Here is a 21,480-nt window from a genome sequence, read left to right on the forward strand (position 1 = left end):
TTTGCTGAGATTCCTAGGGAAGCATTCTTAAGACATGTCTTAAGCATGTCTTTTGGAAAGAAGCTTTCATAAATAAGGAAATTCCAGAGAATTTAGAAGTAGCACTTGCTCACTTGGTTCCTTTAGTCCAGTGTCTGAAAACCATTGCTTCATGTAGGTTTTTCTTGTGTGTTTGTTTTTTTTGGGTTTTTTTTTTTTTTTTTTTTTTTTTTTGAGACAGAGTCTCACCCTGTTGCCTGGGCTAGAGTGCCCTGGCATCAGTCTGCTCATAGCAACCTCAAACTCCTGGGCTCAAGAAATCCTCTTGTCTCAGCCTCCCGAGTAGCTGGGACTACAGACATGTGCCACCATGCCCGGCTAATTTTTTCTATATATTTTTAGCTGTCCAGCTAATTTTGTTTCTATTTTTAGTAGAGACGGGGTCTTGCTCTTGCTCAGGCTGGTCTTGAACTCATGAGCTCAAATGAGCTCGGCCTCCCAGAGTGCCAGGATTACAGGCGTGAACCACCGCCCCTGGCCTGGTTCATGTAGTTTTGTAGCAGTAGTTGCCCCTCCTCCTATAGATATATATGGAAGCGTAATATTGACGGGGGGGAATATGTACTGGAAGAAATGGCTTGAAAAAACAGCAAAAAATGTTTTATGTCTCTTTAAGACATCCCCTACTCCTTTTGGAAAACTAGTACCTTCATCCCTGCCTCAGGCCAGTGATTAGGAGGGGCAGGGGAATGTCTTTTGTTCTTTGCTATAGGAGATGGCTCAAGGGAATTGTCTGGGTGAAGGTCATGAGATTGTTTTAGTAGAAGATGGGAAATGGGATTAATATGGGCAGAGTTCACGAGATTGTTTTAGCCAAAGATGGGATTGATCAGAATCTTTAGAAGCTCTGTACTTCTGCTTAGAAGCAGGACGCTGGTACTTTGAGATGGGAGTCTGCCAGCCTCCTCATTTGCAAGCAAATTGATAAACTCCTTTTTTCTTCTCAAACCACTTGTCCTTGTTCTTCTGATGCAGCCTCAGGGACAAGTGCTAAACTTTTGGAAACAGTTTGTCTGGATTTTTACTTGTTTAATGCAAGGGGGACAGAAAGGGACACTGCTTAAACTTTCAAATAATTCCTTGTTAATAGTTTGCAACTGAGTTCCTTGATTGTTTTAGAATATATAGTTCAGTTCTTCTTAGGCATTGAGAATATTTGATTTTTATTTTCAACATCATGATTAGCTAATTCTTTAGACCATTTCCAGGTCAGTCATTAAGGGAGGACCTATTCTTCTGACTGATCAGCTACAGATGAGGTGTTTCCAGAACCTTTTCCTCAGGTTCCATTAGTTTGGTAGAGCTGCTCACAGAACTCAGGGAAACACTTCACTTGTGTTGAACCATTTGTTATAAAATCTATTGCAAAGAATACATAGGAACAGCCAGATGGAGGAGATCTATAGGGCAAAGCATGAGAAAAGGGACCTGGAGCCCCTCCAGGGGCTCCACCCTTCAGGAACCTCCACATGTTCAGCCATCTGAAAGCTCACTGAAACCAGTCCTTTGGGATTTTTGTAGAAGCTTCTTTTTTTTTTTTTTTTTTTGAGACAAGGTCTCTCTGTTTTCTGGGCTGGAGTGCAGTGGTATTATCATCATAGGTCACTGCATCCTCAAACTCCAGGGCTTGAGTGATCCTCCTGCCTCAACCTCCTGAGTAAGCTCGGACTCCAGGTTCATGTTACCACACCTGACTGATTTTTTAAAATATTTTTAGAGATGTGGTCTTGGTATGTTGCCCACACTAGTCTTGAACTCCTGGAGTTAAGTGATCCTCCTACCCTGGCCTCCCAAAGTGCTGAGATTACAGGCATGAGTCACTGTGCCCAGCCTAGAAGCTTCATTATGTAGGCATGACTGATTAAATCACTGAGCATTGCTGATCCACTTAACCTTCAGCCTCTTTCCCCTCCCCTGGAAGTTGAGGGAAGAGGGCTGAAGACCCAGCCCTCTACTCCTGCCTGAGTCTTTCTGGGGACTAGCCCCCATCCTGGAGCCACCAATCATCTCAGTAGCATACAAAAGACACCCTTATCTATCTGGAGATTCCTAGGGTTTTAGAAGCTGTAGCCAGGAAACAGAAGATGACCAAATGTAGTTGACCCTTGAACAACACAAGAGCTCCCTACTCCCACAGTTGAAAATCCATATATAACTTTTGACTCCTCAAAAACTTAACTCCAAATACACTATAGTTGAATGGGAACCTTACAAATAACAGTCGATTAACACGTTTTGTGTGTGTATTAACATATACTATATTCTTATGATAAAGTAAGCTAGAGAAAAGAAAATGTTACTGAGAAAATTGTAAGGAAGAGAAAATATATTTAATGTATTTACTATTCATTAAGTGGAAGTGGACCATCATAAAGTTCTCATCCTCATCACCTTCACACTGAGTGGGCTGAGAAGGAGGAGGAAGCAGGGTGTTGGCCTTGCTGTCTCAGGAGTGGGAGAGGTGGAAGAAAAACCAAGTAGGCCCACACAGTTCAAACCCATGTTGTTCAAGGATTAACTATATATATTTCACATTGACTAAAATGAGGCAAACTAAGTAGAATTGCAGCCCTTTGTGTAATACCGCTTTCCCATGGAGAATGCTAGCTTTATAAGAGCTTGGCTGGCTGATAGGTCGATAGAGATCCCCATTATTTTACCTGTGGAGCAGAAATGAACATTCTCAGTGGTGTTCAGGATTGGTTCCGAACCTCTGACTTGTGTGTTCAATCCCAGCAGAGGGACACAGCTGGAATTCTGGTGTGGGTGATCCATCTACACGTCACCGGCAGGTGTGGGTACAGGCACATCAGACTGGGAATTGAGTGCCACCCACCCCAGGCTCAGAGGCCCTTCTCCCCCAGACAATCTCCTCCAACCTGTAAACCCCAGTAAGGAAGTTTGGTCTGAATACAAAAAATATGACAAGTAGGGTTGCCCATTAGAATGCTATTGCTATTGTTCACAGGAAAGACACTTAATGCCTAAACTATTCTGATTCCAAAATAAAGAAAAATCTGCTGATTCCACAGTTAGTTATATAGAGGCTGGGGTTTTGGCACTTCTCGACTGGAAACTCTCAGTGAGGTAGAAAAAATTCAGAAATTGTGGTGTGCATATGTAGAGACTTAACAAACTTACTTTGCAGTTGGGGCTGTGGGGCCCAGAATCCTTTAGAATTGCTGCCTTAATTGAAGTCAGGCACACCCTCTCCCAGTTATCCAATCAAACCCTAGTTTAGGTGCCACCGTGAAGGGATTTTACTGATGTAATCAAAGTCCCAAATCCTTAAATTAATCTAGAGGGGCAGCTGGGTGCAGTGGCTCACGCCTGTAATCGCAGCACTGTGGGAGACTCAGATGGGAAGAGTGCTTGAGGCCAGGAGTTCAAGTTTGCAGTGAGCTATGATAGCACCAAACATGAGCCCCTCTCTACAAAAACAAAAACAAAAAAAAAACCAAGAGCTGGCCCTGAGGGGATTATGTCAGCCCTCTCTCCCACCTGGGAAGCTACTGCTGCCTCCAGATTCTTCCAGGATGGTGTCCTCTCTCCAACACCCTCAAACAGGCAGAACTGGGAGCATATGTACTTCTACATTCTGAGCCAGACGTGTCTTGGAGAAAACCCGTATATCTGAATGGCCAAAGAAAAGTGTGGGAAGGAATGTGCCTGGCCATTCAGAGTTTCTCTGGTGCTCTGGGGTCCATATTAGTCTCAGGAAAGCTGAAGTGTGCCAAAGCTGCAGTAAAGTAAACAATGTTAGACCTGCTTCTTAGACCTTAAGTACGGCCTATATATATCCAGGTTCATGATGCAGGATTATCTTTTAAGGATGACATGTCAAAGTCAAATGTCAACAAAGAGTATTGCATGCAGAATGTGGAGAGAGAGATTTCTAACTCTGATGGGATGTGAATAGGACGTTGGTGTGCTGGAGAAAGTCACATTCAGGAGTGACATGCTGCTCAAACTGGCGCGGACCACACCCTGCTACAAAAGGAATCAGCCCCACACTTGCAACTTCTGGGTGAAAGGAGAGTGTCCATACAGGCATGAGAAAACATGAGAAGTCTACTAGATCCAGATGACCGCTTCCTGACCAGAATATCAACGGACTCTCTGCAGTGGGCAGGCGTCAGCCATGCCTCGTCTGGACCCACCAGAGGACAAGACTATCACCACACTATGTGTTGGTGCTCTGGATGACACCATTACTGAGACAGACCTAAGAAATCCTTCCTACCGGTTGGAAGAGATCCACATGGTCACTGTTGTGCAGAGACAGCAGAGGGCGCTCTCATCCAGTTTGCCACGGGCAGGCTGCAGACGTGGCGCCGGGAAGTCCTTTAATAAGTTGATGTCGATGTACAATGGGGAAAGTCCCAATCAGCCAGCGGAAAAAAAGAAGAAAAGGATGGAACCACAGACTCTGGGATCAAGCTAGAGCATGTTCAGATCTGCCAGGAGCTCTTCCTCCTCCTCCTGGAGCAGAAGCAGAGGCCTCTGCCAACCACTTCCACCTGCCCCCAGGGGTCCTCCAGCGTGGTGAGCATTGCCCCTCCCCTCCCCCAGGCTTTGGGCCGCCCAAGTTCCACCCAATGGGACCACCCTGTCCTTTCATGGGGGCTGCAGGGCCAATCCAATATCCTTCTCAGGACCCTCAGAGGACAGAAGCTCATGCTAGAAAACACAGCAGCCCTCAGCATGTCTTCACCACTCTGGGGCTTTATGGAAGAAAGGACGCTTAAAAACCCCAGTAAATGAGTCTTGGAATAAACATATTTTCCCTGCCGTTTCATGGCAGCTGAATGTGCTCAGAGGCGGGCAGTTGGAGAACGACAGCCATGCTTTTCTACATGTACTCAGAGGATCCGTGGACCCCAAATAAGCTGCCAGTAACACATCTGGCTACTACTCCACATGACTGATAAGACCTTACGCCTCTTCCCCTCACCTCTGTGGGGGACGAGCGGCTGAGTGACTTGGAATGTCCAATGGAATTATTTTCCCAATTATATGTTTATTATATGGGGGGAAATTGACCTGTGGTTTGAAACCTTTTGACCATTTTTATGTCCATTGGGTATTTTCCTTTTTATCACCTAAAAAAAGTGCCCGTAGTGGTGTTTGATTTAACTCCTTTGAAATCACATCCTCAGGATGACAAGTCAAACCAGCAGCCAGCACAGCACTGATCTGTTCCTCCCTCTCCTTTTCTTCATTTATTACTAATGGAATCAGACTGATAGTTTCACTTCTCTATGCCACCAAACTACAACAAAAAGACAAAAATAAAAATTACCTTTTATTCTTATTGGGTGGAAACACATATTTATGGAAATATGTATCATTGAAGAAACTTGATGTCTGGGATGAAATTATTAATATTAATATTTTAAAGAACTTCCTATAAAACACTTTCTTTAATGCTCGGAAATGAAAAGCCATGTGTTTGAATGGGAGACGTGTGACCTGTAGGTGGGGCTGTCATCTTCAGCATTCACCTGTCTGTACCTTCAGCCTCTGATTGTCATTCTGTGCTTCCAGGCAGGGGGCGATCTGTTTGGTCTTAGAATGTTTGGATATAACTGAATTGTTGACAGTAAAGGAAAGGGCATGTGTTATGTTTTTTGTTTTTAAATAATTAAAATGAGTCAGGAGAAAACAAAGGTCTGGCAACAATGTCTCCAGTTGCTGCAAGCTTGACAGGACTATCCTGAGGCCTAGAAGAGGCCTGAGAGTGAAGACTGTCCCTGTCCTCACAGAGAGGCCGGGCAGCAGACCTGGGCCAGAACTGGAGGGACATGTGTGCTCAGGCGCGTCTCTTCTGTATTCCCCTTCATGGTCCTTAAGTGATTGCATCAGCTAGGCCAGCCCATCTCACTGTGCTCTGAGCAGGGTAGAGGATTTGGGGACAGGCCTGTGCCCATGGTCTCTTCTTCACTAGAGTGAAAGGTAACACTGAGCTTGCCCCTGCCTCTCCAGGGGTAGCAGACAGACAGAGGCACTCTCCAGACAGACCCCAGAAACCCAGACTACACCATGGAGCACGGAGACGCACAGAACTTCTGGGCCAAGAAGCTCCTAGAGGAAAAGAGGTTGCAGAAGGAGCAGGAGGGGCTCAGCACTCAAGCAAGGCACTTGTGGCACTGGCGTTTTGAGCTAATTCAAGGTAAAGGGTCAAGTGGAGAGGCTGGGACCAAACAGCCAAGGATCTGCAAGCTGGCAGGAGCTCCAGGCAGGATGATCAATGTTGTTTGCAAGGACCATCTGGGGAGGAAGGTTGCCATTAAATGCAACACCCATGACGCCTTCAGGGACCTGAAGTGGCTGATCGCAGCTTGAACTGGCCTCCTTTGGAACAAGAGTGTCCTGCAGGAGTGGTGCATGATTGTTAAGGACCACATGTTTCTGGGGGACTCAGATCCATGATAAGATGAACCTGGTTCTTTATTACCACTAGAGCAGACTTCCCCTGGCCCTCCCTTCCTCTCCCACCCTCACACCCACACCCGTATGGGTACCTGTTTTTAAAAACTCACATTAATAAAAACTTAGATGCTAAAAAGAAAGAAGAATGAGCAGGAAGATGGGAGGAGGAGCTGACCAGGCCCAGGAATGTGCTGGAGAGCTGAATCAAAGACCCCAGCTGGAGACGGAGGCTCTGAAGAACTGGCAGGAGCCCCAGGCCCTGAAGCAGCAGCGTCCCATGTGGCATTAGAGGCCATGCTGCGACAGGGCCGCCTGTAGGAGGACGAGAGGTAGGAGAGGTAGATGCAGGAACGGGAGGGGTAGAGGATGGCTTTAGAGGAGATAGCTAGGAAAAAGACTGCTGAGACTCTGGCTCAGAGGGCGATGCTGCCACCCAGCCTTCGGTGTTCCAGCACAGCCTCCTGGACCAGGCCCCAAGGCCCAGGAAGAAGAAGGAGAGTTGGGAACAGAGTGGCAGCACTCTGGCAGCAGGCCTCGCTGTTGGGTCTCGTCGTGGTGAAGATCATAGATGGGGTCACACCTCTGGCAGGGCCAGGCAGAATAGAAAGGTAGCACCTCTGCACTCCACATGCCTGGTGCCCTCTCCCTGAGCAAGCTGGTTCCCTATTCAGACAGCAAGGATAGCACAGGGGGCAAGTTATGTTTGTAAGATATACATCTGATAAGGGATTAATCCAAAGTATAGAAGGAACTCAGACTACTCAATAGCAAGAAAACTGATAACCAGATTAAAAAACAGGCAAAGAACCTGAATAGATATTTCTCAAACGAAGACATGGAAGTGGCCAAAAAGTGTATGAAAAAATGCTCAATATCATTAATCATCAGAGAAATGCAAATCAAAACCACATCGAATTATCAGCTCACACCTGTTACAATGACCATTATCAAGAAGACAAAAGGCCAGGTGTGGAGGTTCACGCCTGTAATCCTAGTACTCCGAGAGGCCGAGGCGAGAGGATCACTGAAGGTCGCTGTGAGCTAGGCTGATGCCACAGGCACTCTAGCCTGGGCAACAGAGTGAGAGTCTATCTCAAAAAACCCAAAAATAAACAATAAATACTTTTCAAAAGGAGAAAAAAAAAGACAAATTAACAGGTGTTGGTGAGGACGTGGAGAAAGGGGAACTCATTAATACACTGTTGGTGGGAATATAGATTAGTATAGCCATTAATAGAAAACAGTATGAAGGTTTCTCAAAAAACTAAAAATGGAACTACCATATGATCTAGCAGTCCCACTCGTGGGTATTCCTTCAAAGGAAAGGAAATAGGTATATCCAACACTCATGCACCCCCATGTTTATTGCAGCACTATTCACAATAGCCAAGATACGGAATCAACCCCAGAAAACATTTAGCAATGTCTGGAGACAGTTTTCACTGTCACAACCAAGGGAGACCTAGTGGCTAGATGCCAGCTTGCTACTAAACGTTCTAAAATGGAAAAGACAGCTCTCCACAACAAGGAATTATTTAGTCCAAATGTCAGTAGTGCTGAGATTGAGAAACCCTGCCCTCACATGAGGAGCTTTAGCAAGCCCAGTCGTGAGCTGGAAAGAGAATTCTAGGACCAGCCCCTGCTGGTCTGTCCTGTCTGCAGAAGAGCAAACAACTTGCCTTCTGACCAGCTGTGTTCTGGAGAGGACTTCCCTCTCACCTCTCTTCTATACTGCTTCCAACCACAGGTGCCCAGGACAATGGCTCTGAGGGTGTTTGCTCCTGGACATGTCCAGGGTGTACCTGACTCCTTTGCTAAAATGAGACCAAAGGCAGCGATTCAGCAGAGGGTCTTTGATGACCTAACTCATCTCTCAATGTGTCCCCCTGACACACCTCAGCTTTTCCTTTCTCAGTTGCCTGCCCCTCCCTCCTCCCGAGTGTCAGCTCTGAGCCTGGCCCATGCATGTTCCCCCTGTGGGCTCATAGCAGCCCTACATTGAGGACCCCCAGGCATGAATGAGGATGGGTGCTCTGGCCATGCGTCCTCCAGGGTCATCTCAGTACTTGTTCCTTGCTTCTTTCCATCCGTCCTCACTCTCAGCAGCAGTGGCTGATCCCTGTGAACTCTGAACCAGATACAGGACCATCACACAGTGTTGACTTTGGTGCAAAGTCCCCTTGAGACAAAATGAATATCATAATTCCAAATCCCAATGGCTAGTTCTTGGGAGCTCAATAAATACACAGCTATCAAAATAAAATGTCAAGACCAGGTATGTGTCTCTTGCTTATTTCTGCCTGCATCTGAGTTTGTAGCTGAGACCCATAAGTAAAGGGGCAGGCAAGGGAGGGAAACAGACTCCCAGCTTTCTTGGCTCTGAGCATACTTTCCTAGCTGGGGTTTGGATTATTCCCTCAGGATGGAGGCTACATGGGTCTAAAGGGTCTGCTGTTGGAATTCGGAGACCACAAGGCTTGAATCCAGCCGATCCCTCTCTCTTCACTGCATGATCCTAGGCAACAAATTTATCCTGAGTCATAGTTTTGTCATGTTGACAGTGGGCTAATATTACTTCACAAATGGTTGTAAGCGTATACACACAGACAGAACATGGACTTTATCTCATATCTCATTCTCCACATGTTCTGGAAGGAGATTACTGGTGTGGATTTATTTCTCCATTCCAAATTTCCTTAATGTACACATAAGCAGCTTATGCCTTCAGTTATTCCTGGCCCTGTGTGAGTCCCAGGGATTTGTCGGCCTGCTCCTTTCTGGTGGTTCTTCCCCTGCCTTTCCTCAGACCCCTGGACTGATCACTGCTCAGCCAAACATTTGAGGGGCCCTTCTGCAGGTCTCGAGAACTTTCTGTGGCACTCTCTACTCAGCGGTACTCAGCCCTGCAGTTTGTAGCCACCTTGCCCAACATGGACTCCAAACTTCGTCTTCCTGACTGCAAGGCTTGCTGGACCTTGTGCGGGTCCCCTCCTGAGCTGGGACCTGGAAACTCCATGCAGTGAGCTGAGCTGCTGGTGGGGTCTCCTCATCTCTTTCATTAGCTGAGGGATCTCTCTCCTGTTCTTTCTTAACCTAATGTCTGAAAATCATTGGATTGTGAAGTCTGTAATTTTTTTTTTTCTTTTCATTCTCCAGGAAGTGATCCTCCTGGAGGATCTGACCCATTTCATTCAATCTTGGTCAAAGCTAGAAACGCCACACTGTTTGAGGAAAGCAACCTTGAAGTTGATGCTGATATGGGCAGTAAATTTCCAGAGTGTATTTATAATCAAACTTGGATAGTGTTAGTAAAATCGTTGGCTATTTGTCTAAGGTTCATTGTTTCTATTGCCTAGCTGAGCTTACTCTGAAAGAGATCAGAGTGTGCCACCTCCAAATTATGCCGGTTGACATGAGGATGATTTTGAGCTACAGGCAATTGAGACTCACAAGATGTAGGAAGAGTTCTCTATAATTCAGATTTATCTGCCTAAAGTAAGGCATGGATTGACCTTCAGAAAGGTGTTCCTCTTAACCAGAGACAGTAGAGAGCTACTGTCCTCATGGAAAACAGTGCCACCACCAGGATGAGTGTGCATAAACAGGGTCTAAAACAGCCCTTATCTTCCCTTACTTCACCCATATACTTCCATACTTCCTAGCCACTTGTGCCTGATAAGAACAATTTTAAAAATTTAATATGAACACCTAATTGGCTTTTTCCACAATCAAATTTAATTTTTTTTTACAGCTATAAGAGAGGGGACTCATGCTGGCTCAGGAGCCCCTTCTGACTGGTTGCTGTGACTCTTCTGTTTTTTAGAAAACTGACCCGTTTTAAAGATAGATTACATGGCCAGGGGCAGTGGCACATGCCTGTCCCAGCTACTCAGGGGCTGAAGTAAGCTCCAGAGTTCAAGGCTGCATTGAGTTATGATGATGCCTGTGAATAGCCATAGCCCTCCAGCCTGGTAAATGTATAGAGTCCCCATTTCTTAAAAAAAAAAAAAAATAGATTACAAGGCATCCAGCTCCAGAAATTCCATTCTGGTTTGTTCATTTCAAACAGTGGCCTCCCATAAACATTGTTTAACAAATTTAAACTATATTTTCCTTTATTAAGAGGGTAAATAAGCCTCTGAGTCTAACTTCAATTCTAACCAACCTATTTTCTGTGAATCCCAATGCATGTAAATTATTAATAAAAGTTATGGCTTTTCCACCGTTTTTTTTTTTTAAATAACAACTAGAAACGCTGCTTTGATTTTGTTGATTTTGAAATAAGCCCTTGGATCCTTTCTTTTCCTCTCTATATTATGAGAAATGTTTTGTAGAATTTGAATAATGTCAAGAATCCCGTACATTTCCTGACCTGGGATTTGGGGTGGGGAGGTTAGGATGCTGTATCCTTGCAATTTTCACTTATTTATCATCTCCCACTAACTGACTCATACCATTTTGGGCTTTATCAATGTAGATGGAGCATCACTGAGAACACTTAGATATGCATTCAAAAGAATAACAAGGTGCACCTACATGGGTCTGTCCCGTCCAAGCAAACTATTAATCTTGGGAGTGACCAAGAAAATAAAAGTTTCCTATAAAACCGGGAATTACATGAAAGGTACATCGCTGAGAAGTGTGCTGGGCTTGTGCTGCAACATTAAGACTAAAAGCCAGAGGCCAGGATGGGAAGCCATGCCCCGTCCCTACAGAGAGGCCCCACAGAGATCCAGGGATATGATATCTTTTCAGGTTTTACTCTTCTATATTCCAGTTCATGGCCACGAAGGGAGCAGCTTTAGCAAGCCCAGCACTTCACACTGTGGAGCAGGGCAGAGAATTCTGAGAGGGGACCCTGCACACTGGTTTCTTGTGCACATCAGCCCATAGGTCTTGTAATATGAGCGTGCCCCATGCCTCTCTCCTGTTTGCTTCTCAGCAACTGGTGGACAAAGTGGTGGCCCAGAGATGCCTTTGTGGCTTCATTCAGAGTGGACATGGCCCTTTGTAAAGCCAAGATTCAGGGAGACGGTGCACTGGTCCATCATGTCATCGTGAGGTCCGGTATTTCTCTCTCTGTCTCCCTGATTCTCTGGGCACAAGCAAGGGCTGGCTTCTCTGCACAGTGGAAATCACTGAGTGTGCGTCTCCCCGACGGCTCCCTCCTCTGCCCTTGTTCTTACCCAGTCAGCCTCTCTCCACAGAATCTACGGTAAAGATGGCCGTAGATTCTTTTCAACATTTCTTTCTCTTGTACCCCAATTTCTCTTATTTTGGGATTCTTAATTATCTCTCTTAAATTAATTTCCCCTTTGCTATTCAGGAACCTGAAAAGACTCCGTTTTATTTTGAGTATAAAATACTTCCTTAGCACATCAGAAACTCCCCCTGGCGCACCCGGCCCCCGTGTGTCTGATCCGCGCAGTAGCCTTCTCGCGGGAACGCCCCCCGTCACTTACACTTTCCTTACCTTCAGCTACCTCTGTCCCACAGCGTACTACACAATCGTCCTTTGCATTTCAAAAATTCAGCCAAGAAACTTCTCAAATTAATTTTTATATGGCTTTCCGCTGACTCGGGTTTCCCGGGAGGCGCCGCTTCTTCCGCCTCCCAGTCAGGCCCGGCAGCTGCTGGACGGGAGGCAAAGTGTCATCTTCCTCCGATTCCGGTTCCGGCGAGGCCTGGTCGCTGCGGGCCTGGCCCCGGGGCCCCGGGGCAGCGGGTGGAGGTCGCTGGCAGGGTCAGGGAAGGGGGCGCCAAATCTTGAGAGTCCCTACGGCCCTGTGCTGTCTCCTGGGCCTCCCCTTGCGGGTGCAGAAGATCCGGGCCTGTCGCAGCACGCCACGACTGAGGCCTCGACATTTATCTGGACTGGAAATGGTTCGAGATTTGTGTGATGGGCAACTGGAGGGGGCAGAAATCGCTCAACAGAAATAACCTTTACACCAGAGAAGATCAAAGGTGGAATCCACACAGCAGATACCAAGACAGCAGGGAGTATGTGCCTCTTAATGCAGGTCCCGAGGCCCTGTGTTCTCTGCTGCTTCTCTAGCAGAACTTCGTTTGAAAGGTGGAACTAATGCTGAAATGGCACCACAGGTCGATTACACAGTAATGGTTTTCAAGCCAATTGTTGAGAAATTTGGTTTCCAATTTAATTGTGACTTATAATGAGGGGATATTACCCAAAAGGGGGTGGTGAAGTGATTGTCTGAATGTCACCAGTTAGACAATTGAACCCAGTAAATTTAACTGACTGTGGCTCTGTGACTAAGATATATGGAAGAGCTTTTGTTGCTGGTGTTCTGCCATTTAAAGTAGCAAATGATATGGCAGCAGCAGCTGTTAGATGCATCAGAAAGGAGATCAGGGATTTGTATGTTAACATCCAGCCTGTTCAAGAACCTAAAGACCAAGCATGTGGCAATAGAAATGGAATAATAATTATTGCTGAGACATCCACTGACTGTTTGTTTGCTGGATCATCGCTTGGTAAACGAGGTGTAAATGCAGACAAGGTTGGAATTGAAGCTGCTGAAATGCTATTAGCAAATCTTCGACATGGTGGTACTGTGGATGAATATCTGCAAGATCAGCTGATTATTTTCATGGCATTAGCCAATGGAGTTTCCAGAATAAAAACAGGACCAGTTACACTGCATACGCAAACAGCTATACATTTTGCTGAACAACTAGCAAAGGCAAAATTTACTTTGAAGAAATCAGAAGATGCCTCTAAAGACATTTATATTATTGAATGCCAAGGAATTGGGATGACAAATCCAAATCTGTAGGGTATTTGCCTCTTAAATGATACCTCAATGATGTATTGCACTAATTCATTTCATAAATACTGTAAAACAATGAATAGGAAGTAACCTATTAAAAGACCTGACTTAAATTTGGAGATGAAGTTCAATGTTGTAGCTTTGCTGAGAATGCTTCATCAAATTAATCTCACTTTGAATATCTCCTGAGATATGGACAATGAAATATGAGAGTTGGTGGATATATGTGATAGCTGACTTCAATATTAAAGTATTGAAATAAAATATCTTTATATCTGAAAAAAATAATTTTTATATGAAAATATTGTTTTAACTTGAAGTAATTTTGATATTTTCCCAAAGAATTATTACTGAAATATTACAACAATTTACTCTAAACTAGATAATTTTCCCTAAGCTTTATCACTTAACACCCATATTTCCTCATCCTTGCAACCAGCCTTATAAATGTACAAAACACACTTCCTTTTAAATTCACAGGCTCTTTGAAAAAATTTTCAAATGTCAAGAAGGGCTTTCTAGATCATATCATGCTCTAGTCTTCTGCCCCAGGCCCCTGAGGTTCTCTAGGAGGTTCCATCCTATTGTCAGAAAGAAAAAAGTCCATGGACAGGCGGCCCTTTTAAAGTTCAGCATCAGAACTAGGGACTTGATTCTCAGGCCCCAAACTGGATCATCAGGTCAGAATATCTGGGACGGGACCTCCTCAGGATGATGTGTTTAATACCATCTGTAGATAGTAGCTCTAACCTATACCTGGGTTTGACTCACAGTCTGTAAAGTCCCCAACCCCTGGGGGCACAGTGAGGTGGGGAGGCCACCAAGGCAGGCCCTGCACTCAGTGCAGCTCACAGCAAAGCCCAGGATGCTCCCCTAAAGCAGAGATCTCAACCCAGGCCTCCTTTTAGAGGCCTCCAGGGAGTTTTCTATAAACACAAAGCCCTGGGCCCTGGCCACAATAATATAATTAAGTCTGAATCACTAGGTTTGGCCTTTGCAAAACCTTCAAAATGATTCCACTGTAGAGTCAGGGCTGGGAAGGTGTTCCGCACCTGAATTCACTTGCAGACAAAATCCATGATTTCACTGACTTACAGACCTGTGGGAGCGATAGACTTGACCAAGGAGTTGTGTTGAAATGTATACTAAGCGTTGGTGGAGATTGAGGTCAGAATGGCAGCACCTAGGAGGCTGTCACCAGCTGAGAAGGCCTCTGTGCCCAGGTTGACTAACTGAGACCTGAGGGAGGAGTCAGAGCCAGCTCGTGCCTGTAGCTCAGGAGCAGCAAGGCCGAGGCGGCCCTGTGTCCGTGCAGTCAGAAGTGAGGAGGAAGTGTGGCTGGAGCGTGGCTATCCAGAGAAAATCAGCGGGATCTGTAGCTGCCACGTGGATGAAGACTGTCTGCGGAAACAGCTTGATTGCAGACCGCAGATGGCATAACCAGGGTCCCCTTTAGATGTGTTGGCTGTTGTCCATAGAAGTGGCCCTTAATGCCTACACTATTTGAGTTCCAGCATGGATAAAAAGTTAATGCCACGTGTCTTTACAAATTACTTTCTGTTTGAGAAGAAACTATCATTGGGGAAGAAAAAGAATCCAGGAATTGTTTCTGCATTTCTGCTTTCCAACCAGCCTAGATGTGGTTGTCATCTACACCAAGGGAGAAGCCCTGAAAAGGAGCTGAGTTGGGGGTGGTGCTGGGTGTAGATCCTCTGAGTGGGGCTCTGCTACCAGAACATGCTCTTGGGCTCTCCATGTAATAGAAATTAACAAGAGGCCAAACCTGAGGCACAGGGAGGCTTTACTGGGGCTTATGTTCACACATGAGGGAAGCAGCACAAAGGAAAAGCCCTCAGGCCGCCTCCCCGAAGGGAGTTCAGGGAGAGTTTTAAAGGGGCTTAGATGGGAAAAGGATGAGGTGTAAGCATGAGGAGGTGGAGATTTTCTTGTGCCTGCATAGTTTTAGTACATGCTCTCTCATGGTCATATAAGAATGTTTCATTAGCATGTTATTAATAGATCTTCACCCCTGGGTGTGATTTTTAGCATTAAAATGAGAGATTATAATGAGGGAAAAGTCAGGGTAAAGCCAGTCCTTTTTGGCTTAGATGGTTAGATCCAGATAGGTCTGGGTTTTTGCAGCCAGGTTCCTTTTCAGCTGGTGTCAGCATCTTGCCTCAGTGGTCTTGGAAAAGCACTACTCAAGAGACAGACGGTTTGGCCGCCCCCTTACACGGGTATGGGCTGCATGCCAGCAGCCAGGAGGTCATCTGCTTTTTGCTCTTCTATAGTTAGTCTGAGTCATGCAGCACCATGTTGCCTCCTTGATCAGAAATGACACCTGAGTCCTGTCCCTATACTGTCTCAGCTCCTGCTGGGTGTGGAGCTGGAGGTGCCTGAAGTCTCTTATGTGCCTGCAACAAGACAAAGGGCCCCCGCCTTGACAGAAAGACTGGGTGTTCATTAGCATCTGGGGAGAGGGAGGAGTAGCCTGGTCAGATCTTTGTCTCAGACAGCCCTTTAGGCAGTGTGGGGGTGTATGGGACAGGCCTAAAGTGGGAGGCACAGGAAACAGTTTCCTGGCCATATGACATCAGGAAGTGGAGCCCTGAAATCTATCTGTGGAAATGAGAGGATGTGTTGTTTTTAGATGACATAGAAAGAATCAAACATTAGTCCTGAACAAACTCAATTACATGTTGAGTTTGTTCTGACTTAAGAAGGTCCCACTCACTGTGCAGCCCCTTCCTGCATACTCAGACTCCTCATGATATGAAGGGCATTGGTCTAAAGGATTGTGTAGAGTGGAGTGGAATAAATCCCAAGATTCCAGATTTATCTGGAGTGGGATCCCTAATCCTGGACGACATCTGAGATGCCAAAGCCAAGAAACAATCTAAGTCTTGTGTTCCCAACATGCTTGATCACCCCAGGCACTCAGTGCTGTCCTCTGTCCCCACCATCACTTGCTCCAACTATTTAATATCAACCCCCTCAGACCTTCCCCTTTTCTTCCCTCCTTTGGCATACACAAGTCTCAAGCCTGCCCTGCAGGCAGAAAGCTCTGCTCCTCTCCCCTCCCCTCCCTAAACTCTTCTTTCTGCCTGGGCCTCCGTAGAGGGTCCCGCACCCATCACTGCCATCGTGACCACCCACCCACCCTCAGCCCGCTGAAGCCTGGTCTCTTCCCCTAACCCTCCATTCAGACCACCTCTGCAAGTCACAAAGAATTCTCACGACAAACTCAAAGAACATCGCTGACCATTCCACGCTAACTCACTAACTTGGGGGAAAGGGGAGGTTGGTTTGTAGGAATGTAACAACCCCTCCCCTTGCATTTGAGATGTGGCTCCCAGAGACCCTGGGAATCCCTCCCTAGTTGATCTCTAATTTCTCTATCCCACTTGTTCAATCATGTTTTATCCAGGTGAAGGGATTTTGCGTACGGAGTGATCAGTTTATCTTCAGTCAATCCAAAATCTCAGTGTGGGGTGGGGCTCGCTCAACCCCACCCAAGACCTTGGAAAGAGGCCAGACCTGCGCTGGCTTCAGATACACCAGAGGCAGAGAGGGGCCAACACATTACCGCACTCAGCACCTGCCGACTCCTGGATTCCACAGGGAAGAGTAAGTGCCAGCTCTCTGTCAACCCAGGACTAGGCTCTGCGGCTGCAGTGAGAAGAATCCCGGGGGAAAACTCAGGAGCGACAATGGAGGTAAGTTGGAGGGAGCTGGCTTCCTGTGTCTCACGGGAGGAAGGCTGGATTGTCCTCACAAGAATTTTTGGTTAGCCATTAAAATGTGTGCTGTTCTTTACGAATATAGCTCACTCCCCATGGTAAGCCTGATGGAAGGTGTTATCACTATATCCATCTTACAGTGAGGGAAACTGAGGCACGGCATGGCCGACTACCTTGTGCGGGGACCCAGAGGTGTACTTCCCAGAGCTGGGAAAAACCAGCACTCTGACTACCGAGTCTGTGACCTGCGCAGCTGTCCTGTGCCACTTGTCAACTTCATGGCTTATCCATCACAAACTCCTGATCTTAATTGGATTGTGTGTCTGCTTTGAGAGTTCATCTTAGTTATTCCATTTTTCTTCTCCATAAGTTCCAGTTGGGTTCTTTGTATCTTCCTACTCGCTTACGCTCCTGCTTCTGCGACATGCTTGGCCATAGGCAACCTCTTACGCTGTTTTAAAGTCTTGCTCCCCTAATTCCATCATCTGTGTCACTTCTGGAATTTCTACTAGTGGTGAATTGTATTTCCCTGTTGTTTCATGCCAGGTCATTTTAGGTAGGAGGCCAGCACTGTGTATTTTACATGATTAGGTGCTAACTTTAACTAATGTTGGGTTTGTTCTGTGATGCTGTTAAATTACCTGGAAATGGACTGATGCTTTGTAGGTTTTCTGGTTTTTTTGAGACTGAGTCTGGCTGTGTTGCCTGGGCTAGAGTGAGTGCCGTGGCATCAGCCTAGCTCACAGCAACCTCAAACTCCTGGGCTCAAGTGATCCTCCTGCCTCAGCCTCCGGAGTAGGTGGGACTACAGGTGCACACCACCACGCCCAGCTAATTTTTCTATTTTTAGTAGAGACAGGGGTCTGGCTCTTGCTCAGGCTGTTCTTGAACTCCTGACCTCTAGAGATCCTCCCACCTTGCCCTCCCAGAGTGCTAGGATTACAGGCATGAGCCACCGCGCCCGGCCCATCTTCTTGTTCTAAGGCCACCCCAATCCTCCTCTGAGGACTCTGCCCCCTCACGTAATGGCTCAACTTTCTCCCTAGCCCTTCCCCATCTCTGGGCCTGGAGCTGAGAGTCCCATTGCTCCTTACAGACTCCCTTCCAAAAAATACCTTGTCTTATTTCACTGTCATCTTCCCACCCTACAGGAACATCTCCCCACCATATCCTATGATGTTAGCTCCTGGCTCACTGTCACCCTCTCTAATACCAATCTGTCTTATTTTTATACATACATCAGTGATTCTTTAACACTCTGATAGATTAATACTTTGAGCTCCTCTTCTCCAAAGATCTTGTCCTCTGTTCTTCCTTAACCACTCAGTCCCATGGTCAAACCCAAGTCCTGGTCATTTCCAGGAGCCCCTGCCTTCCACAATCTCCATTTTAGGCAGCCCATTCTCTCATTCATGAGGGCTGCTGCTAGTCACTACAGCGCCCTGTGCAAATCAGGAAAAGACACCCCTCCCTGTGTGCAGATGTAGACTCAGCAAGCCTCACCCGCCAACCCCTCAGCTCCGTTCAGTCCCCACCCCATGTGGCTTTTTGCATTGAGAAAACAAAGGAAGAGGAAAAGGGAAAGAAAAGCAATTTTTCACTGGAAGGAATTGATTACTTAGATTGTCTTGGAATTTAAAAATTTTTAGATTTCCAAAGTATTTTCACATTTGTACTAGTTGGTCGAATGGCAGTTATTCTTAGTGCAATTATTCCAGAAATGCACAAATATAGATATGTTTGTATATGCATAGAATATCTTAGAAGGATATATGAAAAGTGCTGAAAGTGGCTGGCCACGGGAAAGGCAACTGAGGGACTAGGTCTAGTGGTAGGAAAGAGACTTATTTAATACTGAATACTTTTATTTTATTTTATTTTATTTTTCTATTTGACTGAAATTGAAGTGCAATAATACTGAATACTTTTAAAATAATATCCTTTTTTATTGTCATAAATAGCATAATGTAAAATTCACCGTTTTAATTACTTTTAAGTGACATTAAATACATTCATAATGTTGGGCAATCATCACCAGTGTTTCCAGAATTTTTTAATCACCCCAGGCAGAAATTCTATACCCATTAAGTAATATAATTCCCCATTCCTCCCATTATTCCAGCCGATAGTAATCTTTATTCTACCTTCTGACTGAATTTGCCAATTCTAGTACTTCATATAAGTAGAATCATACAGTATTTGTCCTTTTGTGTCTGGATTTTTCACTCAATATAATGTTTTCAAGGTTCATCCGTGTTGTAGCACATATCAGAACTTCATTTTTATGGCTGAATAATATTCTAGTGTATTCATGTACCATTTTGTTTACTAATTTATCTGTTGATGGAAACTTGGGTTGTTTTCACCTTTGGGTTATTGTGAATAACGCTGCTATGAGCACTGCTGTTCAAGTCTCTGTTTTAGCCCTGCTTTCAATTCTTTGGGGTGTAAACCTAAGGAGTGAAATTGCCAGGTCATATGGTAATTCTATGTTTAAAATTTTGAGGAATGACCAAATGCTTTCCATGGAAGCTACACAATTTTACATTCCAGCCAGCAAGGTATAAGGGTTCCAATTTCTCCATAACCTCACCAACAAATATTATTTTTCATGTTTTGTAGTAGCCATCCTAATGGTTATAAAGTGCTATCTTACTGTGGCTTTGATTTTCATATCCCTGATGACCAATGATGTTCAGCATCTTTTCATGTGTTTATTGGACATTGGTACAACTTCTTTGTAGAAATGTTTTCTTCACGTCCTTCACCCATTTTTTTTTTTAATTGGGCTAAGTGGTTTTATTAGAGAAATCCAGGATTACAGAGGATTTAATAGTTGGCATTAGGGCCCTTTTTGCCAAAAGTGAGCACAACATTTACAGAGCTCTGGTTGTACTGCATCTGCCAGTTGGCCTGGCCTATCTTCTTCTCCCGTTTGGCCACCTTGGGAGTCTGACCTCTCACCTTCCCACCATGAGCCAGGGAATAATGATCTTTACCTCCAAACATGCAGCTGGCTGCTTTCAGAGTGGTCAGGGCCTCCACTCACACTGGTCCAGGGCAGCCTCATCCTCCAGGGGGTGTCTGCCAGGACCATGACTTAATTTTCCAGGGCGATGTCCTCCAGTGAGGAAAAACTGAGCCTTGATCTGGGCTACTGTCTCCTGGCCAGTCACTTCGAGGGTGTGTAGCCCCTGGATGTGGACAAAGAGCTGCATGTCAACGACTGAGCCACAGCCTCTACTGCTGCTAACTTGAAGATGGAATGGAAAAAGGGAAACAAGCAAGGATGTGCACATCCCCTCTGTCTGCTGTGTGCCAACTCACTGCTCTCCTTCACCTATTTTTTAATTGGGTTGTCTGTTGTTGTTGAGTTGTAAGAGTTTATATATATTCTGGGCCCGGTGCAGTGACTCACGCCTATAATCCTAGTACTCTGGGAGGCCAAGGTGGGAGGATTGCTTGAGCTCAGGAGTTCAAGACCAGCCTGAGCAAGAGCGAGATCCTGTCTCTATTAAAAATGGAAAAAATTAGCCAGGCGTCTGTAGTCCCAGCTACTCAGGAGGCTGAGGCAGGAGGATCACTTGAGCCCAGGAGTTTCAGGTTGCTGTGAGCTAGGCTGATGCCACGGCACTGTAGCCCAGGTGATAGAGTGAGACTCCTTCTTATTCTCGATCTTAGAGGAAAAGCATTCAGTCTTTTGCCATTGAGTACGATGTCAGCTGTGGATTTTTCATATACGCTATTTAACATGTTGAGAATGTTCCCTTCTTTTCCTAGTTTTTTAAGTGTTTTAATCATGGAAAGGTGTTCGATTTTGTCAAATGCTTTTACTACATTAGTTGGACTGTTATGTGGGGTTTTCCCCCTTCATTCTATTAACGTGGCATATTACATTGCTTGATTTTTGTATGTTGAACCATCCTGGCATTTCTGGAATAAATCCCATTGGTCATGGTATATAATTTTTACTATGCTGCTGAATTCACTTTTCTAGTATTTTGTTCAAGAATTTTTTTTTTTTTTTTTTTTTTTTTTTGAGACAGAGTCTCACTTTGTTGCCCGGGCTAGAGTGAGTGCCATGGCGTCAGCCTAGCTCACAGCAACCTCAAACTCCTGGGCTCAAGCGATCCTACTGCCTCAGCCTCCCGAGTAGCTGGGACTACAGGCACGCGCCACCATGCCCGGCTAATTTTTTCTATATATATATATTTTAGTTGTCCATATAATTTCTTTCTATTTTTAGTAGAGACGGGGTCTTGCTCTTGCTCAGGCTGGTCTCGAACTCCTGACCTTGAGCGATCCACCTGCCTCGGCCTCCCAGAATGCTAGGATTACAGGTGAGAGCCACCGTGCCCAGCCTAAGAATTTTTTTATTTTAAAAATTAAAAAAAAGGAAATACAAATTCTTTCTTCCTTTTCTTTCTTTTTTTAAAATTTAACTTTTTTCTTCTATTTTTGAATTCTTTTTCTTTTAT

The 21,480-nt window shown here is 45.3% G+C and overlaps 1 pseudogene; it reads left to right on the plus strand.

The window, feature by feature from the left end:
* Positions 1-12,291: 12,291 nt before the first annotated feature.
* LOC138387078 (RNA 3'-terminal phosphate cyclase-like) lies at positions 12,292-13,268 on the plus strand (annotated as a pseudogene).
* The last annotated feature ends 8,212 nt before the right edge of the window (positions 13,269-21,480 follow it).

Source organism: Eulemur rufifrons, chromosome 7 (genome assembly GCF_041146395.1).
Source record: "Eulemur rufifrons isolate Redbay chromosome 7, OSU_ERuf_1, whole genome shotgun sequence".
Lineage (NCBI taxonomy): Eukaryota > Metazoa > Chordata > Mammalia > Primates > Lemuridae > Eulemur > Eulemur rufifrons.